Raw genomic sequence first — 6,788 nt, forward strand, 5'->3', positions numbered from 1 at the left:
GAGAGCAACAATTATTATGAGTCTGTTCATATTCCTAGTGGAAGGAATCCATCTAGTTAAAATAGCAAGAAATTTTTTCCTATTCTGTTTAATAAGATGAGGGGCCACTGAAACAGTAAAGTTCATCTACACAAAGGAGTGAGGAGTGAGGAGTAATTTCAAAGAAGTTGAAGTGCTCATCAACTTGTTAACATGACCTACAACATGGTCCACAGGGAAATATAAAAGCACTTTACACTGATTTTCACCCAGCAGGGACATATCCTCTGACCAAAAACTTTGGTCTAAGTTTGAAAAGTCCCTACGCAGAAAGCTTGTGACTTCAGCTGATAGCTAGGCATAGATTTCTGTATTACGGTATCTTCTAGCATTCACAATCTAATACAAAATTCCGAGATGTGTTTGATAAGCACAAACAATAATGAAAAATGCTTTTCAACTTCCTTTTCTTTCTGGTGGTTCTCTTTCTCTTTTGTGATCTCTTTCCCTAGTATTTACAGTGTTTGGTTTCTTGGCTATTTTAGTAACATCTATGCAACATTGATAAAAACAAAGAAGTCCAGGTGGATGTAGCGGTTCCTTTGAAAAATTCTGTGTTATTAACTAAATTCTGTTTAGGGCACCAGTAAGTAATATTATTTATTCCCAGATTTTTGGGCCATTTCAGTGCTTCCACTCTATTTTTATAATTTTTGGAGTCCTGGAGTAGAGGGCACAGATGACTGTGCTTTGCTATAGCACATTTAGTTGAAATAAGTTTTGTTGAATCTCTGGATTTTTTCAATTTCTTTTGGAAATCTGAATGTTGTAAATAAAATATTTTGTCCCCAGCTATTCTATTCAAAGTATTTGCAAATATTGATTACAAGTATTTCTTAACCTAGCTTGTATTTGTCCAGTTAAAAGAATTAACCAATATGTCCCCATCCTTACAATACCCTTTATTTAAACATTTAGTTTAAAGGTTTGTCTTGTTACTAAGAGTCTGAACTACCATAGGAACAAAAGTATATGGGAGCCATTTCTACTCTTGAGTGATAACAACTGCATATTTATTTATATAACAAATATAGGGCCCCTGTGATCTCTTCTGCAGAGGCTGGGGTTCTGTACAAGTCTGTTAAATTGTGAGAATTAACTGGTTTTCTGAAGTGATTATTAAACGAGTAGCAACAGCACATTCTTATCAGCAGAAAAAGAAAGACACAAAAAAAATAGGGGTGACAACTGAATATACTAATATTGAAGGTTTACATTAGGTGATGAGGTAAAAAGGTTCAGATAACATTATCATAACTCTGGAAAGAACATCAGCTTTTATTTCAACATTGTGTACACAAAGTATGACCTGTGATGTCTTAAAGAGAGAGGTTCATCTGCTAATAACAGTTTTTACGTCATACAAATCTTACATTTTATGGCTCTTGCTCTCATTCTGTGTTTTTCCATTCACAGTTTAAAAAAAGTGTACTCAAGTTTAAACACATAAATGATTTAGAGAAAAAGATATTCCAGTAAATTAGTGAAGCCTACTGACTTAAAGCTAATTTTCTGTAGTATACAATTTCCATGATGGCATCTAATTGTTTCTTTAATGACCTTAGAGTTTTTGCCTTAACAATCTTGCTTCGGAGGCTTGCTCTGCACTTTATTTTTTCCACACAATTATAATTTGACATCTGTTTAAACCTTATTTTTCTTTATATTGCATTTAACATCTTCAGTAGTCATATTAGGTAGAAAAAAGCATAATAACTAAGGAGTACACAATTCCCAATTCTTGCAAAGAGCATTCATAATATTCCATTCATTTGCATTATCCAGTCTAAAAAGAAGCAAAGATTCATGGTGTCTTTATTTGGAGCTTATCCCACATGCTTGGATTAATTTTTATTATTATTTTCCTCCCCACAGAGTAAATTATATACAATAATTGTATTTCAATTAACAAGAAAAAAATAGCAAAAGGAAAATAACAATTAAAACAAACGTAAGAATTCATTTATCCTCCCTCCCCCCAAGAAGAAATTCTATACAACCCAGGTACTTCATGAACTTCTGCATTTGTTGTATGCTGAAGAGTATGGGAGGATAGTTCTTGTAGTTCACTTGTGTTCAACTTCTATTAATACCCTGATAGATAGATCTATGTCTATCTATTTAAACAGAGAGTACATTACTACTGTCAACCTTCAACTTCAATTTACAGAAGCCAGTCCTTTCTTGGTACATTCACATTAAAGGTGTAACATGCCAGAGCTTTTTGTATTTACCAGTGATTCACAGACTTGGAGTAATATAACCTTGTATAACTTGTGCACTTTGTTGGGATCACCAGATTTGGCTTAAACTATCACAGTTAGAAAAAAAATAAATTGTGGTCTCTGAAGCTAAGATATTAAAAAATTAGATGTTGTATCAATATACATTAACATTACACCTTCTTTCTGTTTCCTTTTGCCAGGCTGAGAGATACCTAGACATTCTAGAGACATACCAAGAATAACAATGTTGTCTGAATGTCCCAAGGATAGTCGAAGCTTTGGAAAGCTACCATAACTCACCTGGAGGAGAAGAAAGGGACAATCAACAAGTGGGAAAGCACATCTTCCCAAATACTTAAAATACAAATACATCTTCACAAACACAACCTCAGAAACTCAAGTGCATGCAGGTAAGGCTGACTTTGAAGAATGTTTTTATTTATTTACTTTTAATAATTATTATTTTTTAGGGCTGGGAAGGAAGCTTAGAATCCATGTAAGTAACTTCACTGAAAACAGACAAGGTGAAGGAAGTACTCAAACTCCCCAAACTCCACAACATGAAACCTGCGGAAATGTTCTCCAGGAATTGTCATAGTCTAAAAGCTTTAAATTGGTTCAATCCCCAAAAGTTAATTAGCGGAAACTCAGGTTGCATCACTGAATTTGTAGTAGGATAGACTTGCACCATTGCAGAGCCTCAGTCACGGATTAAATTGGCATTGCCTCTAACTCTATAGAAGAACGAAGTAGAAAAGCATACCTTCCTACTTTGTCAGCTACTTGCAGACCTAGAGAGAGACAAAAAAGTTGTTAATTAAAAAATAATGTCATTTTAAGGCATTTCACCAAACATATGATATTTGGTAGTAACCAGACAACAAATGAAAGGGAAGAAGAAAGAGTAGAAGGAATTTGCATAGCCCTAACAGGGCTGGGGGCCACGGCATCCTCCCACTCTCCTTGCCACTCATAACTATCCTGCCTCATGACAGATCTCTGGGTGACACTCTTTAGGATTTGTTTAACCCTAGACAAAGTCTCAGGCACATTCTAGAGACATACCGAGAAGAACGATCTTGTCTGAATGTCCCAAGGATAGCCGAAGCTTTGGAAAGCTACCATAACTCACCTGGAGGAGAAGAAAGGGACAATCAACAAGTGAGAAAATATATCTTCCCCTGACCCTAAATCAGAAACTATTAACAATGACACCTTTCACACTTTTTCCTCAGGGTGCCCATCTATGGAGGGGTCAGCAGTAGATGGCCAACAATTAATTTCTTTCTTTCAAGTTATCTCCTTGAAACTGTAACTTCTGGTAATTTAAAGGCTTTTCACTTGTGTATTGCAAAAATAGCATTTCTTTTACGAACAGCACATTCTCACAACTAACACTTTGCAAAAGTAATGAGAACACCACAGTACCTATCCAAATCTCTTTCTTCTTACCACAAAGCAAGGTCTGAATTCACAGGAAGGCACATTTTCCATACAGCCTGTTGTTCAATCATCACAAATACTTAAAGACATTCTTCAAAGTCAGCCTTACCTGCATTCACTTGAGATTCTGAGGTTGGTTTTTTATTTATTTATTTTTAATAATTATTAATTTTTAGGGCTGGGAAGGAAGCTTAGAATCCATGTAAGTAACTTCACTGAAAACAGACAAGGTGAAGGAAGTACTCAAACTCCACGACATGAAACAACTGTAGAACCCAGGAACACTTACCTGCCAGCTTCTGAACTCGCGTCACTGTCAAACTACTTCCCAGTGAAGTAGCACCACCAGGGTTTTACTGTACCAAGAAGGCACCACCAACATAACTAGCTAGCTCATAGAGTCTCTAAAACTATTTCACAGAGATGGTAGAAAACATGAAGAAAAAGCAGCCTATTGGGGAACCATTTCACCATAACAGTAGAAAAACACCCTAGGCAACCTGAGCCTTAAACTCCTCTGGGGAGGCAATCCCTCCCATAATGCCTCATGCTTCCTATATAGCAAAGGTCAAATGATCCCCACCTGGCAGATTTCAATTCACAAGGGTGGAGCCAAGAGACCTTGTGGAATAGGCTCATCTACCTGGCTTCAATGTTTTAAGGTCTATTGCTCTTTATCACTAAGAGAAATAACCTGACAAGGGGCTTAGTGGTTAGAGTTGACCTAATAAATTAACAACAAAAGGTGCATAAGGGTCATATTTCTGTTAGTCATTCTGTGAGGAAAATTAGTACAGAGTCTGTTAAAATAAGATAAATAAACATAAATAAAAGAAAAAAGAAAATGACCTTAAAGGCAAAATTGCTGTCATAGATTTTCATCTGTCTAGTCACGACAGATAAAGAATATAACAATCAGAATGACTTTTCTTGACATCAGTGTTATTTAAATTTGCTTTTCTGAGGTCTCTTCTTTCTGCAGGACACTTCACAATCTAGCGCCATGACCTCTGACTACAGTATATACTTTGGCTGCATGTAAACTATCACGTATAAATTCCAGGATCTGGATCCTCACTCCCTCTTCAGGTCAAGGACTGGGCTGAAAGTTTTTGCTTTAATTTAGTTTCATGACTACATTGCCGTTGTTGTGGTTTCCACCGGCCGGCAGCTAAGCACCACATAGCCGTTCACTCACCCTCCCCCCTCCCTCTCTGGGATGTGGGAGAAAAATAGGAATATGAAGACTGTCAAGACAGAGACAGTTTATTAAGACAGGGAAAAAATAAAAATAATAAAAAAAAATAATAGTACTACTATTACTAATGTGTACGGAATAAGTGATGCATAATGCAATTGCTCACCACCCGCTGACTGATGCCCAGCTTATCGCCGAGCAGACGGCCCCCCCATCCCAGCTAGCCACCCCTATCTATTGTTTAGCATGACGTCAGAGGGTATGGAATAACTCTTTGGCCAGTTTGGGTCACCTGTCCTGGGTCTGTCCCCTCCCAGCTCCTGCTGCACCCCTAGCCTGCCCACTGGCAGGACAGATCGAGAAGTTGAAAAGTCCTTGGCTTAGTGTAAACACTGCTCTGCAACAATTAAAACATCAGTGTGTTATCAACATTCTTCTCATCCTAAATACAAAACATAGCACCCTACCAGCTCCTAGGAGGAAAATTAACTCTATCCTAGCTGAAACCAGGACAGCTGTTTTCTGGCAGGTCACAGGAAGAAGATTGGCTTGGGGGAGCTTCTGTACACGTGGCTTTTAGGCTGAAGCCAAAGTGCTCCTCTAGATCTGGAAGTTTGAAGATGGTTGAATGGTTAGAAAGCTGCCTGGCAGAGAAGGACCTGGGAGTTTTGGTTGATAGTCAGCTGAATATGAGCCAGCAGTGTGCTCAGGTGGCCAAGAAGGCCAACAACATCCTGGCTTGCATAAGAAACAGTGTGACCAGCAGGGCTAGGGAAGTGATTGTCCCCCTGTACTCAGCTCTGGTGAGGCTGCACCTTGAGTAGTGTATTCAGTTTTGGGCCCCTCGCTGCAAGAAGGGCATTGAGGTGCTCGAGGGAGTCCAGAGAAGGGTGACAAAGCTGGTAAGGAGTCTGGAGAACAAGATTTACAAGGAGTGGCTGAGGGAGCTGGGATTGTTCAGCCTGGAAAAGAGTATGCTCAGGGGCGACCTTATCGCACTCTACTTAAAGGAGGTTGTAACGAGGTGGGGGTTGGTCTGTTCTCCCATGTGCCTGGTGACAGGATGAGGGGAAATGGGCTAAAGTTGTGCTGGGGAGGTTTAGGTTGGATATTAGGAAGAACTTGGATATTAGGAACAACTCAAGTGTCTTCTGGACAGTGTTTCTTCTGGGTAGGATAATTTCATTTCCCTTTTGAAGACTTACAAGGATGTAGTAACAAAAGCAAAGGCATAAAACGGTACCTGAGGCATAGGCTACTTTTCAGCCTGCAGCAGACTACAGGTATGATATCATTTCAGACAACTATGATCTACATAATGTGAAGTGTTCCGGCATGCTTACAATCTGTTGAGATAAGGATATTTTAATTAAAGGGAAAAGGAAGAGAAAAATCAAGCAAAGGCTGTGTGATGAACAGATACACAACACACTGGGTAATAAACTGGCTGAGCAGCAGAGCTCAAAATGTTGTAGTGAATGGGGCTACCTCTGGCTGGTGGCAGTGTTCTTCAAGGCTTAATTCTAGGGCCAGTTCTGTCCAACGTTTTAATGAATGATCTGGATGCAGGAATTGAATTAATCCTTAGCAAGTTCACTGAGTATACTGAACTGGAAGGTGCTGTTGTCTTTATGGAAGATCAAGGAGCCTCGCAGAGGAATGTACACATATTGGAGAATTGGGCAATCATCAATGGCACCAAAATCAACAAATGGAAATATCGTTTACTTCACCAGGGATGGAGTAATTGTAGACATGGATACAGACTGGGACATGAATGGCTGGAGGGCAGTCTGGGAGTGTTAGTCAACAGTAAGCTCAACATGAACCAGATGTGTCCCCTTTCAGCCAAGAGGTCAAAGCACATTTTGGGGTGCATTAAA

At 38.9% G+C, this 6,788-nt stretch overlaps 1 long non-coding RNA gene across 1 annotated transcript; it reads right to left on the reverse strand.

The window, feature by feature from the left end:
* Positions 1 to 1,301: 1,301 nt before the first annotated feature.
* Positions 1,302 to 4,241, reverse strand: LOC311431152. Its single transcript, XR_014689286.1, has 4 exons — positions 3,997 to 4,241; positions 3,330 to 3,396; positions 3,028 to 3,055; positions 1,302 to 2,564 (listed from the first exon to the last, which is right to left on the reverse strand). It is a non-coding gene; the product is annotated as an uncharacterized lncRNA (long non-coding RNA).
* Between the last annotated feature and the right edge of the window lie 2,547 nt (positions 4,242 to 6,788).

This window comes from Aythya ferina, assembly GCF_964211825.1.
Source record: "Aythya ferina genome assembly, chromosome: 1".
NCBI classification, from domain to species: Eukaryota; Metazoa; Chordata; class Aves; order Anseriformes; family Anatidae; genus Aythya; species Aythya ferina.